The sequence below is a fragment of the Caretta caretta genome, chromosome 1, assembly GCF_965140235.1.
Source record: "Caretta caretta isolate rCarCar2 chromosome 1, rCarCar1.hap1, whole genome shotgun sequence".
NCBI lineage: Eukaryota > Metazoa > Chordata > Testudines > Cheloniidae > Caretta > Caretta caretta.
In genome coordinates this window covers 262,514,886-262,534,192 of record NC_134206.1, presented here as the reverse complement: position 1 = coordinate 262,534,192, position 19,307 = coordinate 262,514,886, and the positions used below count along the sequence as shown (strand labels likewise).

The window sequence follows — 19,307 nt, the reverse complement described above, 5'->3', positions numbered from 1 at the left end:
TGTTTTTTGACAAGTAGATTCCCTACTAGGCCTATTCATACAGAACTCTGGGTAATAATTTATTTAAAGTTCATTTTTGTTGGTCTTTCGGAAGAGGTCTTCTAAAGAGAAGGATGTGTGGTTCTGGCTCATGGATCCTGTAATGGACCCAGCCAAGACTTTGCTGGACACCAAGTCTTCTCCAATACAGAACCATATTTCCCGCATCCCTCAGAAGCGGTGTAAAGGCTTGGAAGTCAGGGATAACGGAGGAGCTGTGGGAGAGGCAAGTAATTGCTGGGAAGAAGCCTGGGTGTGAACTTACAGGGTTGTTGGATGTAGGTGGGAGAAGTAAGGAACAGGTTTTGGGGGGGACGGGGAGGGCTTGTTAGGGAGCCTCCACTGAGCAGATGCTGGCTGACCCCTAGCCTCTCTCGTTCAGTCAGGCATATCTGCATCTGGGCAGCAGGTGGCCCGCCTGGTCGGGGAGGCTAGCCCCCGCCCAAGGCCCTGCTCCTCCCACCTGAGGCCCTGCCGGAGCCCAGAGGCCCCACCCCCACGGCTGCCAGCCCCTGAGTGCCAGGCAGCATGTGACCCCCCCCAGCCCCAGAGTGCCTCAGCTCCATGTGTCCCTGCACCCCTACTCCCATTCGGTCCCCACCCCAGTCTGTTGCACCCCACACACACACACTCCTTGGTGCTTGAACATAGGTGCTGAAGCACCCCCTGGCTTGAAGAGGTTTCCATCATATACAGGGTTTACAGTCTGATTCAATACCTCCCCCCCCCACACACACAGAGAGTACAAATTGTTCCAGCACCACTGCCCCCACTAGCCCTTCTGACCCCAGTCTGTGACTCCCCAGCAGACCCATGCTCTCTGTCCTCCCCATACCCCACGCCTCCTGACCTGGCCCCATGAGCAGAGCACTGTGAGGAAGGCAATCTCTTCTTTCCCCTGTCCACAGCTGGGACTGGCCGGGAGTGAGTGCTCTCTGTTCTGGTGCCACAGCAGCCCCTGGTGGGTGAAAGGCAGAACTACTGCACTGCTCCAGCAGAATGGGGGTGGGGGGAAATTCTGCATGGCACATGAATTCTGCGTGTGCGCAGTATTCCCCCCGGCGTAATCTGCAAACAGAGATGACACATCGCTCTTGATGATGGGCGGGAGCACAATTTCAAGATTTGGAGGGTGGGGTATGTGACTGCCCCACCCATTGCCTCTGGGCTAAGGAGCAGCAGCAGAGTCAAGAGCATTAGGGCAGCAGTGAGCAAGCTCCTCAGGGAGCATCTCATTGGAGCCTGCCTCCACAGGCAGGGGCCAGGCTCCTTCAGGGGAATAGGCAAAAATGCATCAGGGTGCAGCTCAGAGCTGTGCTGCCTGCCGTACCTGGGGAGTGCCCAGCCATGCAGAAGCAGTCCAGCAGGGAGGGATGCCAGGCAGCCAGCCAGCGCCCTGGCTCCCACAGCCTGCGCAGCTCCCACCAACTTCCAATCCACCAGCTCCTGGCAGGAGATGGTTTTCAAATGGTGGGGTGCACCCGTCTTCCCCAAGAGCTAAATGGAAGGCAGAAATCTGGGGGAGCACCTGGGTTCACATGCCCCCCATGTCACCTCTGTCTGCAAAGCATTCTACATACAGCTAATCTCTCAAGATCAAGCTGCTGCACAATAAGAAGCCCATAAATCTCCTGGCAGATCAATATTTTTCTAACGGGGGGGCCATAGGATTCTTCCACCTCCACCCTCCCTAGTTAGGGGTTCATAATCTGGGCAACAGCAACCTTTTCAGGCACTATCTCTTAATTAGCACCTTAGTGGTGACTCAAGTTTTACCCCTCCACCTATGCCTGCAAGTTATTGGACCATTCGATTAGATGAGTATGTGCTTGGAGAGCACATCTCAGACTCAAGTTTATTCTCCCACTAGGGTTGCCAACTCTGACTGAACCTATTCTGGGAGATTTTCCTCCCTCCCTTCCCCTCCACACAACGGAATGTCATTTTCTTAAAATATTCTATTAAAATCTCGCTGATTGGTTTCAATACTTACTGGGAGATCAATGTTGATTCCAGGAGACTCCAGGCCAATCCTGGAGGGTTGGCATCCCTATCTCTCACAGGCCAGCAGGAGGTGGGAGGGCAATGGAGAAGGGACAGAGCCATGTGTAAGTGGGGTGTTTTTGGCAGATATTGCTTTCCATGCTGGGGGACCATGGGATCCGTGGGTCCTTACATCTCCATTGCCCTGGAGAAACCACCCTCCTTTAGCTTGGCCCTGGTGTCTTGCCAGTCAAATAGCAACACTGATGGGGCCCAAAGGGCATCACCTAGTCCAGCCTTCCCACCACTAGAGATTGTGTCTCAGGGTCTCCTCTTGAGGAGCATGTGCATTTGGCAAGGCTGAGGAGAGAATGCCAGGTAGGATTACGTTCCATCTCATCTGCAATTACAGATGGTATTCACCACATATCCCCAAATCCACAGGGCAGCATCCAGCTTCACACAGCAGTGCCATGAAGCTAATGCCCACTGGACCATTCAAGTGCCCAAGTTTATGTCAGGCACTACTGATGCCAGGACACCTCATGACAGCAGTCTCATTGATGCCCACAAGACAAATACAAGCAGGGAAGGGACCCTCCTTTCCAAATCCACCTCTGCTGCAAGGAAGCAATCCACATGCCCTGAAACAGAGAGACAGGAGGGCCCCTCCCCAATTCCAGAGACCCGTTAAGGGTCCCAAGACATGGGATAGTCTGCTCAAAAGTAAGCCAGGGTGGAAACCTTAGCACAATGGGTCACTATGGGATAGTCATACTGACCACAACCTAATCTGAAGCCCCACCACAACCAAAGGGATGGAGGAAATTAAAGTCATGGAAAAGATGCACTAGAGCAGTGGTTTTTAACCAGGGGTCCAGGGCCCCCTGGGGGGAGGCCATGAGCAGGTTTCAGGGGGTCCACCAAGCAGGGCCAGTGTTAGACTCCCTAGGGCAGAAAGCCAAAGCCCCACCACATGGGGCCGAAGTTCAGGGCCATCAGCCCCACCACCCGAGTCTGAAGCCAAACTTAGCTGTTTGGGGGCCCCTGTGGCATGGGGCCCCAGGCAATTGCCCTGCTTGCTACCCCCTAATGCTGGCTCTGGCTTTTATATGGAGAAAACCAGTAGTGGTGGCACAGGTGGGCCGTGGAGTTTTTATAGCATGTTGGGGTGGGGGGCTCAGAAAGAAAAAGGTTTAGAACCCCTGCACTAGAGGATGAGAAGAGTCCTTGCTCTTCCCATCTTGCCCGAGGGAGATGCAGAGGGGCTTGGGAGCACAGAGAAAGCCTATTTCATGCCCCTCCCCAGCAGGATTCCCCTTTGGATCCCAGCAGCCACATTCTTACGGGTAAGATCCATATTAGGCAAGGTGGAGGAGGGTTGTTGAGAAAAGCACCTTGCATTGCTCCTCTTCCACACCCCCAACAGCCATGCTCACCTCTGCCGTGGGACTAAGAGTGCTTCCTTCACAAGGGTTTCAACCTCTGCCGGCCTTGGCAACAGAGATCCGAGTGACAGACCTGCCCAGGGGAAGGGAATCCAGGTCACTCCCATGGCAAGTGCTGCATGCACCAACGCAGCTCCGCAAGATGGAAGTCAAGAGGTTTTCCAGTACAGCTCCCTGCCCATTGCTGACAGACTCATTCGCCCCAGGCATCTCCCTTTGGAGGGGAACAGAAGCTCCGTGGCTTTGCTTGGACAGTAGGAGAAGGTGAAAGCCATCTGAGTCCAGGACCCGAGCGTATAGGCCTCCTACTCTGAGCTCATTTGGGGGACCAGGCTCAGCAGCCTGTGTTCTAATTAAAAACCAAACCCTTATACTTCATTAAAAGCGTTGCAGTAGTCTTGAACCCTGCAGTTTTACTCTCTCCTGCAGCAGCATAAGGGACAGCTACCTTAGCTTCTTCAAGAAAGAAAAAAGGAACATTTCCAAGCGTCACTGACATAGAAAAAAAGAAGACTTGTTCTACCAAAGAATATGCAAAAACCTAGTTCAATTATTCAAGAGAGGCTGTAGACACATCAGCTTTCATCCAGAGTTCCCTGCACCCCATTCATCCCAATGATCAGAAGCGCCCACAATTTATCAAACAAAAATCTCTCTTTTAAATACAGACACATTCATCTGGGAGCTGGCTGTGACCTCCTTTAACTAAACACCCTTTGGGTGCCTCCAAATATGGGAAGGATGCTTTTGAAGAGATAATACCCCCCTTTCTCCCTCCCACCCTCCCCTCAGTATAGGAGCAAAGAAAATCCCTCAGCTATCATTCAGCCAAGCTAGGGTATATATAGCTAGTTCGGTTACTCTGCCCCTGTGAATCAATGCCTCCAGCCCTTTAATCATCTCTGTTGCTCTTCTTTGTATTTCCTCCAACTTGTCAAGAGCTTTCAGGTAAGGAGGTGCCCAGAAGATAACAATATTTCAGGGGTGATTGCACCAAAGACAACTAAAATGGGACTGTTTTACATTCTTGCTCTCTAATTGGACGCCTCTGCACATCCAACCCCAAATTGCATCAGCTTTTTTGGTGGGTAGTTATATCCCATCACAAATTCATGTCTAATGTGCTGTCCACTCTCACCCCGGTCTGTTTGAGCATTCCTGCTCCCCAAGCTTCTTCTATTCCTGCTTCCCTAGCTTCTCCTATTCCATAGACTAGCTGCTTTCAGATTATTTTTCCTCTGGAATCTCATTTAGTTATTTCCTGCCCATCTCTCTCACTTATCTAGGTCGCTAGTGTTTGCAACTCCTCCCAGTTTAGAACCATCGCGAGTTTCCTTGTGCTATTTGCCACCTCTTCCAGATCATTAATAAAGATGATACATTTTAAGAAGGGGCTGATACCTGCAACATTTCACTGAAAATCCCCCCTCCCCAACTACTGCATCAAAGGGAGCATGCTGCCAGACTGGAGACCACCATGTGTATTTCCTTCAGGCTAGAAAGCATTCTTGGCACACCCTGGCCTCAGGCAATGAGAGAGCGGTAGTCTGGGCACAAAGAAAAGGAGTACTTGTGGCACCTTAGAGTACTTAGGTGCCACAGGTACTCCTTTTCTTTTTGCGAATACAGACTAACACGGCTGTTACTCTGAAGCCTGGGCACAGAAAAGTTAAAGCAGCATTCTGGCCTGGAGCCATTCATGAAGCTGGTCTAACACCCCCAAAACCCAAATTGTCTAGACAGACAGATCTCTCTCCATATAGGTCTACACCCACATACAATTAGTTTGTCCTCAGAGTTCAGTAACAAAATTACATTTTTATTTCCCCCCCTTATATACACACCCACTTAAGATCACCGGTCTGAGAACTGGACTGGACTGCTCCCCTGGGTGATTATTCTAATGGATATTCATCTGGGAAATGTGGTGATTAAATACATAGTTTATTATAAACAGGTCTGCTGCATTGGTTTACAGACTACCCTTATTCTTTCTTCCTTCCTTCCTTTCTCCCTCCTCTTCAGATCAGAGCTCTGGTGTCTGGCAGGTTTTTATAAATGCTGTCTCTACCCAATGCTAATGAAAGCCTCTTATCCCTGCCTGGGTTGGTTACAGTGTCCTGCAACCAAGAGTTAAATCACATCACAAGCAATGCACTTTCACTTACATGTCCTAGATGTTAAATGCTCCTTTAGGGAGATGAATCACAATAAGATAAATAAATAAACCATTTACTGGATTACATATTTAAAGCTCCCCTCCCTTGAGCTGATCACACTTACCCCTCCGAGGAGCAGCCACGTCTACAACAGATCAGCTCGATTAATGGTAAAATATAAATGTCACCTTTATAGCTAGATTATAAGAGCCTTCTTAGTCAGTGCTAGGCTACTGGATTTGGGGGCTGGTGGTGGGAGAGAGAACAAACAAGCTACCAGTGCCAAAGAGGTGGGGGTTGGAAAGAGAAGCCATCATGGAGTCTATATTTAAATAAATATATATATATATATGCATAATAATAAAAAAAGATACCCAGCTTGTTTTTTAATGGGAAGAGTGGCTGTTTTAATACCTCAAGCTAATGTTTCCATACACCCTCTTCCTTCCTCCTTTGGAGACTGGAATTGCTGTTTGCAGGAAACAATTTCAGTCAGTCAGTCAGTCAAAAAAAAAAAAAAAGCTACCCTCTTTCAAAGATCATTAAGGAGAGGTTTTAACCAATCGCATTCCCCCCCCCCCCCCGAAAATGACAGAGTAGATACGAGACGTAGCCCAGCTGATCCCAGCCTTCGATGGCAAAACTACAGCTATTCACCCACAGCACACAAAAAATAGATCACACACACAATACTACGGCTGATGCCAAAGGGTTTTTGTTTTAAGGGAGGGGAGGGGAAGAGGAGAGAGAGAGAAATAGGAGGGGAAAGTTAATTCACATTTAATTTGACACCTTCTCCTCAATCTCCCAGGATGAGTCACTCTACACCTCTGGCTCTCACGGCAGTATTCCAGAGGGTACCAAATGGGGCATTTCCCCTCCCCTCCTAGCCAATTACAGCCCCTCCTGCAGCTTGTAATTTACAAAAAGCTTCCGTGCCTAGAGCGGATGAAGGCTCCGCTATTACCTTGCGGGCAGCAGCGGTCCTGTCGCACTCAGCCTCGCGCCGGGGTTTTTCTTCTCCCCCTCTCTCCTCTTGTCGGGCTGCTGGCGGCTCCTGGTGAATTGAAAATATTTGGCGTGTGTGAGGTTGCACCCTGAGCCTCGCACATTATACACTCCTGACGTCAGGATGCTGAGGGAGGCGGGGAGGATGGAGGGGACAAGTGGGAGGGATGATGATGATAACGGCTGCTCTGGATTTAAAGAGACATGTATTTTTTGCGCGGGGGGGGGGGGAATAGGGGGGTTTGTAGGAGCACATCTCTCAAGAGTTGAATCATAGAATATCAAGGTTGGAAGGGACCTCAGGAGATCATCTAGTCCAACCCCCTGCTCAAAGCAGGACCAGTCCCCAATGTTTGCCCCAGATCCCTAAATGGCCCCCTTGAGGACTGAACTCACAACCCTGGGTTTAGCAGGCCAATGCTCAAACCGCAGTTCAGGCATGACTCGGGCTGGGGGTGTGAGAGAGAGATGACATGACCTAAGAGGGGTAGCCCTGAAAACTGCCGGGAAAGAGGCTGATTATGAGGAACAGAGAATGACCCAAGAATAGCAGAGGGTGGAAGCTGGGGTTCAAGTAGGGGACAGTCATTTATTTCATTGGCCCTGGCAGGTGGAGCTAGACTTGCTCTAAGCTGCTTCCAGTCATTCCCAGTCATAATCAGTTCTTAAAAATCATTGGAGATTTGTAAGAGCAGGTTGGAAAAACACCTGTCAGAGATGGTCTAGAACTATAATACTTAGTCCTGCCATGAGTGCAGGGCACTGGACTAGATAACCTCTCAATGTCCCTTCCAGTTCTATGATTCCTATTGAATAGGTCCCCAAAGAGTAGTGAAAGGTAACTTCTCTTCCCCAAGGACTTTAGTCCCATCAGTCCTATCATGCCTCCTCCTCAGTACCTGCCCCGGGAGAGACTGTGAAATGCTATAAGCTCTCCTGCTCTCAGGTTCTGGTTCAATGCAATGTTGTTTATGGTGCATTATAGAGAGGTCCACAACGTTTCTATTTAATAGCATTGACTCATTATGTTTAAACCACTATTAATTTATTGTATTGGGTCAAACTTCATTACAGTTTAGTCCATGCTTAGCAAATCTCTCTGTTTATTCAAAGTATAGATTAGCACTGGCCATACTAAGCCCATTGAAATAAATTTCACTATATTGACTATTTCTGCCTGTTATGACTTTTCTACTTGATAAACAGTGACAGATGGTCTCACAATATTTCAGCCCCATAGTCATCATTAATCAATTCTAGACATCATATAGTAAATTTCAGTTCCTGAATCATTCCTATCCCTGGTTCTAAAACATGACATAAAAGCAGAAATAATACAGACATAAAGAAAATGACCTTCTGAATTTAGTGTGAATTTTTCAACAGTTGTGGGTAAGGCTAAGATCTTGTTATGGTTATTTTTAGTAAAAGTCACAGACAGGTCATGAGCAATAAAAAAAAAAATCATGGAAGCCATGACCTGTCTGTGACTTTTGCTGCTGCAGCTCCATGGTTTCCACCCCCCCCACTGTGGTGGCTGTGACCTGTGGGTTTCCCCCTCTGCCCAAGGCAGCTGGGAGCTGCAGGGTGATCATATTTCCCCCCCAAAAAATGGGACACGCCTAGCCACAAGCCCAAGGTCCGTCTCCCCCTCCTGCCCCTGTGCTGGAACTCTGAGGAAAGCCCCCTGAGGAGGCTGTCGACCTTCAGCCTTCGCTGAAACCCTGCCGGGGCCCTGCTGGCTGCCAGCTCCAGTCCTGCTGTCCCTGTGGCTGAAGCAGAAAATGTCTCGGAGGTCTCTGGAAGTCAGGGATTTCATGACTTCTGCAACCTCCATGACATAAATGTAGCTTTAATCATGGGTGCTGTGATTCCCTCCTGACACAGCACATGAGTGAAGTGTGGACCTGGATGAAGAGCAGCTGACTGAACCAGGCAAGACAGAGATAATGCTGTTCAAAACTGAGTAAGCAGTTTGAGGAACTAACTGAAAGGAAGACTTCCTTTTTCCCTGATGGTGTCTGCTGGCTGCTGTGGTCAGGCATACAGGGGGCCTGCTTGCCCCCGATGCCTGGGAAGATGTAGTAACCAGAAATCTCTCTGTTCGCTTTCAGCTGGCCAACTACCAATACTCATTGCTAAACACCTTGCCACAGCGATCTGAGACTCTGTCACTGCCGGGCTGGACTATTGCAACTCGCTTCACCTGGGGCTGACTACCCCCACAGGTACCCAGAAACTGCATGGTCCAGCATGCCTTCTAAGCAGAGCTACACACCAACAGTTCATCACACCGGAGGCGTGGCACTCTGTGTTGGCTGCCATTTGCATTTCAGGTGCATTTCAAGGTCCCCATCTTCAAAGGCCTGGCTGGGTGAGGCCCCAGTTGCTTTAGGGGCCATATCTTTCTGCCCTTTGCCAATCCTGCTATGCCCAAGAGAGCCACTTCAGTGTGCAGAGCCTAGATTTCTACTTGTGAAAGCTCAGCTTAAGGCATCCTCAGTGACGGGCCCACAATTATGGAATAAACGCCTACAGGAAATCTGAGTGAGCCCAAATCACATTGTCCTCAAGTCTATATGGCTGGGTAGGAGGTGTCTGTGTCCGCTGCTGCTCCTGCAGCTTTGGCAGGAGCTGAGGAAGCAAAGCAGCACTGAAGAAAGGAGAGCTGTGGATTCTCACCTGCCTCCTCATTCAGCTGCTGCTGCAGGGCTGAACCAACCGACACTGGGACCGTGGTCCAAAATGTTTTTAAGCTACTATCTATATACTATTAAATGGCTTTAAAATAAACCCTATTTAGACTAAAGAGAGGCAGCCCATCCCTTTGGGCATTTTTTTTAAACTATAGATTTGTGACTTTTGTCTTTTTCCCCTGTGCTCAGACGATGGCTTTCCATACAACTGACCGTACCAAACCACTAGCCCTGCTCAGCGTGCTGCGAGACACACTGGGCTGAATTTATCCCTATGCGGGTGCTGAACCCAGTGCAGGGACAAAGAAGACAGACAAGGCACCTATGTCAGGGTATTCCCTGGGGTCAGACTCCTATCTCAGATTACAGAAGCCGGAGTAGCTGTCCTAGCTTGTGACCCAGCTGCAATGGCAAAGGGCCCTCGTGAACAACCAGGGCATAGGAATGCATTGGACACACCCGCTCTCATCCTTTCTGCACTGGGTGCTCTTGTGGGATTGGAGAGTAAAGCTGTTCCTGCTGGGGACTCACCCTATGTCCAGAGGGCAGACCCAGCTGCCTCACAGCCCCTATGAATCAGCAGAGGGAAGAATTCAGCCCACCAGTTTTAAACTACAGATTTTCAACTAGAGTTTTCCCAAATAACCATGGTGTAAAATACCCAGCACAAAATGAATTGGCCACTAGCAGCACCCAGTCTCCATGAGAAATTGACTTCCCTAGAGAAAGGAGGAGAGAGATCTACCTTCTAGAGGTGATGAAGTAGCTTTACATTTGTGAGGCACTCAGCTACTACAGTGAGGAGTACCATAAAAATGCTGTGACATAAATAAAGTACATAATGTGTCTGTAGCTTATAAAATATTTTTACTTACTTGTTATGGTGCCATAAGTGTACATGTTTCAGAGTAACAGCCGTGTTAGTCAGTATTCGCAAAAAGAAAAGGAGTACTTGTGGCACCTTAGAGACTAAACAATTTATTTGAGCATAAGCTTATGCTTATGCTCAAATAAATTGGTTAGTCTCTAAGGTGCCACAAATACTCCTTATAAGTGTACATGGAGCTGTACAATGAATGTTCTGTGTTGATCAATTAACAGTTTCCTTGGTAGCTCCAAAGAGTTTGCAGTCTAATAGCATAAGCTAAACAGTATGGTACAAGACAGGACAGACTGGGATATGGGTATCAGAACCTGAATGCTTCATGGAATAACTGGGGGCTTAGAGGTTTTTGAAGGAAGAGTTCTTGAGAGCGTGACACATGGTGACTTGAAGGTGGTTCAAGGCATATAGAGCAGTGGTAAAGGCATAAAGTCCAGAGTGCGTAAAGAAGACAAAAGGAGATGAGAGGAGGGAAGTTTTAACTGAAATTAGGGTGTGGGTGTTGGAGGGAGATAAGGACAGAGATGGAAGCAAGGGCAGAGTGATGGAGGGCTTTGGATGTTAGAAGATACTTGAACCTTTTGTGGGGGATCAAACCCAATGCCGAAAAGTCTATCTATGGGATTGCCAAATTCAAGTGTTCAAAAATCATGAGTCAGATCCCCAGAAACCATAAGACTGGTTTTAAAATCATGAGATTTTTTACAATAATAAATGTTGGATTCTTTTGATTTTCCTGCTGGTTTATGAGCCATTAGGTAACACTCACTTGATGGTTTAAAGCTTTTCTCCCCAACCACGAGGTCTAGAAATGTACCTTTAAAAAAAGAAAATGAAAGCTGAGATTCTCATGGATCTCTTGATTCCAGAAACCATGGCTTTAAGCAACACACCAAATATTGCAGCACTCGCAATACAATAGCAAAGGTTGGCAACATTGCAGATGTATGTATGTATGTATGCATGCATATGTGCGTACACACACACAGGTCTACAGCTGTGCAGGGCATCAAGACCAGTGGGATCTAGGATGCATACCCTATCACCACACATTGAGCTGAGTATCTGATTTCCAGAGCTTTACAAAAGTCAAGAATTCAGAAAATCAGCCTCACATATAACATTAAATCACTAGGTCAAGTGAGTGAGAGAAAGACAATACAGAAACAAGTGCACTCTGGTATATGTATCGTTACCCCTTTTGACCCAAGAGGTTACCAATATTTGGGGCCTTGTGGATTGTTTCCACCAGGAGGAGAAATTGATGATGAACTCTGCTATTTCTTTGATGCAGTCCTGTGTATTTTTGAGGAATGTACAAAACAGTCTTGGATTCCCTGAATACAACAGGAAGCAAACAAGAGGCAGTTTTCTTTCTGTGTAGTCCAAGCCTCTTTTTCCAGCCAGCATGCTCCCCAAAAAGTTTTCTTAGCTTAAGAGCATAAGAACGGCCATACTGGGTCCATCTTACCCTGTCTTCTGACAATGGCCAACGCCAGGTGCCCCAGAGGGAATGAACAGAATAGATACTCATCAAGTGATCCATTCCCTGTCACTCATTCCCAGCTCCTGGCAAAGAGAGGCTAGGGACACCATCCCTACCCATCCTGGCTAATGGCCATTTTGATGGACCTATCCTCCAGGAATTTACCTAGTTCTTTTTTTGAACGCTGTTATGTTCTTGGCCTTCACAACATTCTCTGGCAAAGAGTTCTACAGGTTGACTGTGTGTTACGTGAAGCTTCCTTTCAGGGGCCTGCTACAAGCAGCAGAAAAGATGGTCCAGTGGTTTAGGGCAATGGTGTGGGCACTTTAGGTTCAGTTCCTTGCTCTGCCATGGCCTTCTTGTATGTTTTTAGGAAAGTCAGTTAGCCTCTCTGTGCCCAACTGTGCAATGGGGATAATAATGCTTCCCTACTGTGTGGATGTGTTGTGAGGATAAACACATTACAGATTGTAAAGTGCTGTGAGACCTACTGATGAAAAACACTGTATAATAAATAGGGATTATTATTATTAAGTGTTTCTGCTACCTTGTCTGTCTGCTTCTGTGGTGTTTCTGGCTGCACCTCCCCAGCTCCACCAAAACAATACCCAGCCCCTTTGCATTCAGCCCTGTGACAATCCCCAGAGTATAAGCTGGACTGATTGATAGCTCTGTCCCCTCAATTCTCCAACATGGAGTGCCTTTTACACTACTTTTCTGTGAGAGCAACTAGTCCCAATCTGCTCACATACAGCCTCCAGCATGTAAGTTACTTTCAGCTGAATTATATGAGTGCTCTTTGCCAGCCACTCCTGAATTATACTATAGAGAGACACCAGCAAATTCCCAGTGCCAGACTTGTCCCCAGAAATGTGTGTTTATATTGTCAGCTCTCTCCTTCTGGACAACACAAACTCATATAAAGTCTGTCATTTTATTTTTGAAAATGATATGCACAAACCCTGTTATCTCAAAAGGAGTTTCTCAGACACTTCAATCTAAACACATACCAGTTTAGATAAAACAATAAAACAAGTTTATTAACTACAGAAAGAGAGATTTTTAAGTGATTACAAGTAATGAGTCATAAAAGTCAGAAATGGTTACAAAGAAATAAAAGGTAACATGCAAACTAATACGTAACTTAACAAGCTAAGTGAATTTAAAGCAAAAAGGTTTCTCTCATCACATGCTTACAGCAGTCTGGCTGGATTTTTCAGCCAGGACCCTTCCCCCAATTCAATGATGCTTCTTTTCTCTTTCAAACATTGTTGATGCTGTGAATAGAGATGAGAGGACAGAGGTGATTTGGGTCCTCTGTTCTCCCTGCTTATAGCATTTCTCTTCTTTGAGAATCATCTCCAACTGGGGTTCAGGCGAGAGCAAGTCTGTTTGCAAAGATGTGAATTTCTCACTCATACCCTACTCCTGGGGGAATTCTGTTCCACTGCACACATGCAGAATTCTTGTCTGGTGCAGAATTTATTTTCTGCACAGAAAATACATTCTGCCTGAGCAGTGCTGCAGTTCTGCCTTTTGCCCACCAGAGGCTACTGTGGCAGCAGAATAGACAGCAGCAGCTGACAGGCAGTAACAGCCAGCAGCTGGCTGCATTCATAACAGCACCCTTGACTGCGGAGTCAGGTTAGGAAGCACAGGATATGGGGGGACAGACTGGAATACATGGGGCTGCTGGGGGCCACAGACTGTGGTTCAGAAGGGCTGGGGGAGACAGGAGCTAGTGGGGTGACAAGCATTGCACCAGGGGCTGAATGGGAGGGGGCTGCAGGGCCACATGGGGACGGGGGGAGGGAGGTGCAGGGACACATGGGAACAGGGGCAGATGTGCCTGACTGAATGGGAGAGGCTAGGGGTCAGCTCCCCAACAGTTCCCCTCCCCCATAAAAAAACTGCTCCATACTTCTCCCACCCAAACCAACAACCCTCCAGGTTCACGCCCATGCTCTTTTCCCTCTTCCTCAGCTCCTCCCTTTCCAGATTCCTCCAGTCCTTTGCACTGCTTCTGAGGGGTGCAGGAAATATGTTTCTTTATTGTAGTTTAAATGAATTATTACCCAAAGTTATGTATTAATTTGCCTAGTAAGGAATCTATTTGTAAAAAAAAAAATAAAAATCCTGAATTATGTTTGTCTGTATTATTACAGACATTACTTGCTGACAGGTATTTTGAAATAAATTACCAACATAATTGAATCTGGCATGACTATATTGTGTTATTTTGACAAGTAAAATGTGCAGAGTTTTGCAGAATTTTAAAACCGCAACTCCTAGCCACCGGCCCCGGAGCTCCAAGCCACCGCTGGTGGTGGGGGGGACCGCACAACTGCCATGAGCTGCAGCGGCATTGGATGCTGGACCCTCCACTTCCCATTTTATCACAGTTATTTTTAGCAAAAGTCATGGATAGGTCCCGGGCATCCGTGAATTTCTGTTTATTGCCCATGACCTGTCCGAGACTTTTACTAAAAATATCCATGACAAAATCTTAGGCTTAGTTATAAATGGTGCTGCACTGATGGCTGGGAGCACTTAGTGCCTCTGTGTGCCTACAGAAGAGATAAAGCATAGAAAATAGCAATGCAAGCATCTGCCACGCATCATACCCCTCCGGCACAACCTCTTATTGGAGGGGCCAACCATAATGGATGAGAACAGAGATCAGTCTCTCTGCACCATTCCATTCTTGGCAGAGGGTGCCGACTTGTCAATTAGTACCAGCTGTGGTGGTGTTTTTTGTGATATGGCCACTGTTGAATTGAGACCCACAAACGCATTTCCTACAGGACACTCAGCAGACTTTGCACACTGACCATTTTTGGTTATTACCAACATGGGCCTGATTAGATCAAATGTGATCTAGAGCTGAAAGGCTTGACAGACTCTAATATGACATGATTTGCTGCTAACTCACTTTCCTTCTCCATCCCTAATTCACCTTCCTCTCTCCTTTGCTGCCCCGACTTAACTGTCTTGTGTCTTATTCAAAACTCTCCAGACTGATCATCTCTCTCTGCCATCCCAATACCTCTATTTCCTCTTGTGAGGTAGAAATGTTTTATTCCATACCGCTGGGAGAAGGACGTGGGCAAGAGCCTGGGGAGATGGAGAAAAGGGCCACACCCTTGCACAAAATAGTGATGGAGCAAAACTAACAGACAAGTGTAACAAAACAACTGTGCCTCAGTTACAGGTCCTAACAACGGTGCATTGAGAGACCTATGTAAGGCAAAGCCTGGAATAGCAAGGGGTGCTGCAGATCTCAATCAAGGTGCACTAGCAAAGCTCTGTGGGGCCAGGATTGGGATAGCTGGTGCTGTAGGGCAGCAGGAAGATACACTTGTAGTCTGTGTGGGGCTGGGACAGGAATAGCAAGGGGAGCTGCATATAAAGCTTGAGGCACATTAACAGAGCTGTGTGGAGAGCTCAGGACTGGGATAGCAGCAGTTAAGGACTCCGGTACTCACCTGGCAGGTGGAAACTGGAATAGTACATGCCCCCACTAAGCACGCTTCTAGCCTTCATCATCCCCCATTAAAAAAAACAAAAATATTCAGACCACAAATATTTATGAAGAAAAAAATTCCAGTGAAACAGGATAATTACTAAGTGAGAGAGCATAATATTGATCTGAAAACCCCAACTACAGAAAAATAACATGCTAATAAAGCCTAGAGACACTAGTCCCAATCCTACTCCCACGTGTGTTCCCCAAGACAGTACAGTATCTAATAATTCAGAAACACTCCCGCTGCATACTGCTGGGTAGAACTTAGTGTTTGCATCAAAGCGATTGCACTGACTGTGGTTTTGACTGGCAGCTGCTGAGATGCTTGGTTTTCCTTAAAGCTTTTTTTAAACACCTCAAGCCTTCTCTTTTCATCTTGCTTTGGCAAGTTTCAGGCACTAGCAGAGCCCCTTGTTTTCCACAATTCTTCAACTACTCATTTTGCTGCACAATCCACTGTTGAATAACTGTGCAGGAGAAACTACGATTATCACTGGGAAGGTCATCATTTACTGGATGTGATTATCCAATTTGTATGCATGTATCATTTCTGTATCTGGAGTTAGGAATATTGACTATGTAACAATTATAACTGTGGTTATATTTGAAGATGCCCACCAGACAGTGAGCAATCAGCCTTAATAGGCCGCTAGGAAAAAGACAATAAGTCTTCAAAGATGTGAATTATCACCCGAAATTGGGCCAGCTAGTAAGCTTAGGGAGGACTAATGACCCGTCAGAGTTTGGCAGAAAATAGCATGTTTATTATACTGATAGCTAAGCTCAAAAGAAGGGGAGGGGGGTCACACTCACACTCTCACGCTCCCAGGACAGGCACAGCACTGGAGATGTCAGGATTCTTCAAGGTAAGTGTCCCACAGCACAGCGATGGATGGTGCGATGAAGGTAAGTCTTCCCGAGGCACGATGGAATGCAACGCAGCGAACCACTGGCCAGGCAGTCCGGGCGAAGGGCCTTCATGGGAGGTACAAGCTTGTGAGTGCACTCCTGAGCACATGGCCGCTTCCCCTTTTAAGGACCTGCTCCTCATGGCCTGTGACTAGAGATGACTTGGCCATGTCTTGTTGGTCACACTCCTCCTCGGACAGTGTCCGTGCTGTGTCATGCATTGGGTGTGTGAGCACTGCCTAATCAGAGTGCCAGACACCTTGTCTACCTGGGACCTCTTCTGATCTTCCAGCTGTTCAACCAGCCCATTCATCCCACAAGCATTCCAGGAGGGAGGGGGAGGGGGAAAGCCACTTCACAGGTATTCGAAGAGGGAGAGGAGACAAAAAGGGGTGGGAGGGAAAGGTGTAACAGACCTTTTGAACATACAGGTTATACAGAGCATACAGATCACTGCTTCTCCTACAACATGGATCCCTCATCTTTTGGGAGTTCCTTCCTGTGGATATTGAAAATAAACCTGGTTTCACGGTTGTTTTGACACTACAAAGTCAGGTGATAATGTCACCTGGTAAAAAGTACCACCTTCGACACTGTTGGTACTTTTACACTGGAAACAAAGACTTCCCACCTTATGTAAATTCTATATAAGGCTGGGGAGTAAGGCAAACAGGACTCCTCTCCATTGCCTTCCTGCCCAAGAAGAAAGACAGCTGAAAGTACCCGAGGCGACAAAGGAACTGGGCTGAGAGGAAGGCACGGGATGAGTCTAGACTGAGGCTGAGTCTACACTGCCACTTTCAGCGCTAAAACTTTTGTTGTTCAGGAGTGTGAAAAAACACCCCCTTGAGTGACAAATGTTTTAGCACTGAAAAGTGCCAGGATACACAGCGCTTTATCGCTGGGAACACTACCACTGCTCGTTCAGGGTGGGGTTTTTTTTATCACAGGGAGAGCTCTCCCCCAGCGATAAAGCGTGTCTACACTGCCCACGTCACAGCACTGCCATGGCCATGCTGTAATGTGGGTAGTGTAGACATACCCTAAGACAAGATTCTAGTCTGTAAAGAGAAATAACTGGAACTCTATGCTACAGAAACTCTGCAACTTGTCTAAAACAACATTTAGAGTGAGAAATTACATTTTGTAACCTGTTTCTTGAGCGTATTAAGCCTAGTTTGCGTGTTTTGTTTTATTTGCTCATTAATCTGCTTTGTTCTGTTTGCTAACCCTTATAATCACTTACACTCTACCTTTTATAGTGAATAAACTTGTTTTTGTTTATTATAAAACCCAGGTTGTGCAATTTATAACTGGGGTGGGGGGCAAGAAGTTGTGCATATCTTCCTCCACATTGAGGGAGGGGGTGAATTTATGAGCTTACGTTGTATAGAGATTTCTCTACAGCACAAGACAATATTATCTTGGGTGTACTTTCCAGAGGGAAGCGGCACTTGACTGCTGGGCAATTTCCTAGCTGAATCTCCCCATAGAGAGCTGCTTGCAGACTCTGTGCGATTCTACAGCTGGTATGCCCTACCTGTGTGTGTACTGCCAGAGGCAAGAGATCCTGATTCAGCAAAACAGGGAAAGGGGGACCAGGCTAGTGGAGCAGGTGGGCTCAGTGAAATCCCAGTACATCAGGGGCATCCTGGAAGGGTGTCCAACCTGTCACACTCTCCTGCTTTGATGACAAAATAAAACTACCTCAACAAGGGGCATAGATCTTTTAGCAGCAAAGTTATATCGACAGTGTCAGTGCAGACACTGCACTTGATTATGTCACTGTAAATGGCCTCCAGGAGGTATACCACAATGCCTCTCCTGACTGCTCTGGTCAGCAGTTTGAACTCCATTGCCCTGCACCCAGGAAGGCTTCTACCCCTCCCCCTTTAAAGGACTGGGAATTTTTGAAATTCCACTTCCTGTTTGCTTGGCATGGAGAGCTTACATCGCATCTTCCCAGCTGGCCACGAAGGATCCATGCAGCAAACACTCTCCTGCTTGGAGCTCACCAGAGTTATTGGATCTGCTGGCACTGTGGGGAGAGGAGGCTGTGCAGTCTCAGCTCTGGTCCAGCTGTAGGAACTTTGATAACTACGGTTGGATTTCTTGGGCATGTTGGATAAGAGCTATGAATGAGACACACATCAGTGCCATGCAGAGATAAAGGAGCTGAGGCAGATGTACCAGAAGGCAAAGGAGTCAAACCGTCACTCTGGTGCTGTGCCAAAGACCTGCTGCTTCTATAAGTAGCTGGATGCCGTCCTCAGCAGTGACCCAACCTCCACCGCCAAAGCCCTTTGGATACTTCAGCGGGGCTGGAGACAGTGGACAAGAGACTCAATCTCAAGGACAAAGTTGTAGACAACGAGGTTGAGTTGGAGGACAATGTGGAGCACATGGCAGGGTCATCTAGTGGCGTGGCAAGTCAGGACCTCGTTTCCACTCCAGAGGGGTCTAGCCAGTCCCAGCAGTCCATTTCTGGCGTGCATGATACAGGAGAGGAGAGCTCTGGTAAGTGATCTTTTTGAGTTGATGCTGCTCGGTTATAAGAGGCAGAGCTGTCCTTTGCTTTGTATATTCTAGAAGTGGGTGAAAGGATAGAAATGTACAAGACTAGCTGTGTTTGTGTGCACTTAACATTCCCCTGTGCAGCTAAGCAATGTAGTGGAACAGTGTGTTAATGGACACCAAGATTTCAAGGGAATCCTTCAGAGAGATCTCAAGGAAACTTTCCTGGAGGTACTCACCAATCCTCTGCCAAAGTTTCCTTGGCAGAGCTGCTTTGTTCCTTCCCCCATTGTAGGAAACTTTCCTACTCCAATCGGCAATCACTTATGCAGAGACCAAAGTTGCACACAGGCGTGCAGCATAAGAACCCGGTCTGAAGTCTCATGTACACAGGAGATGTACCTTTGCATCCTTGCTTATCCTCAGGAGTGAGATATCATCTTCAATGACCGCCTGTGGAAAATGGTGGCAGAATTTACAATATTGCCCCTACTGGCCTGCAGTTATCCTTTTGAAAAGACACCAAGATCCTTTGCCTCATCTTGAGCTCTCTCCCCCATTCTCCCCAACCCCAGGCTGAACTCACCATGTTTAGGGCATTCACCGAGCTGTGTGCTTGCCAAGGAACAGTGAGAAACTGATTTATATTTTTTAAA

General features: G+C 47.3%; 1 protein-coding gene across 2 annotated transcripts in view; it reads right to left on the bottom strand.

Annotated features, from left to right (window-relative positions):
- The window catches only part of CSDC2 (cold shock domain containing C2), a 29,849-nt gene extending 23,083 nt beyond the window's left edge, over window positions 1-6,766 (bottom strand). Inside the window, exon 1 of one of the 2 annotated variants that reach the window (XM_048835207.2) lies at window positions 6,597-6,766. The gene's annotated coding sequence lies outside the window, so the exon portion shown is untranslated. The remainder of the gene's footprint in view (window positions 1-6,596) is intronic. The other variant, XM_048835203.2, reaches the window with a different exon arrangement.
- Window positions 6,767-19,307: the final 12,541 nt, after the last annotated feature.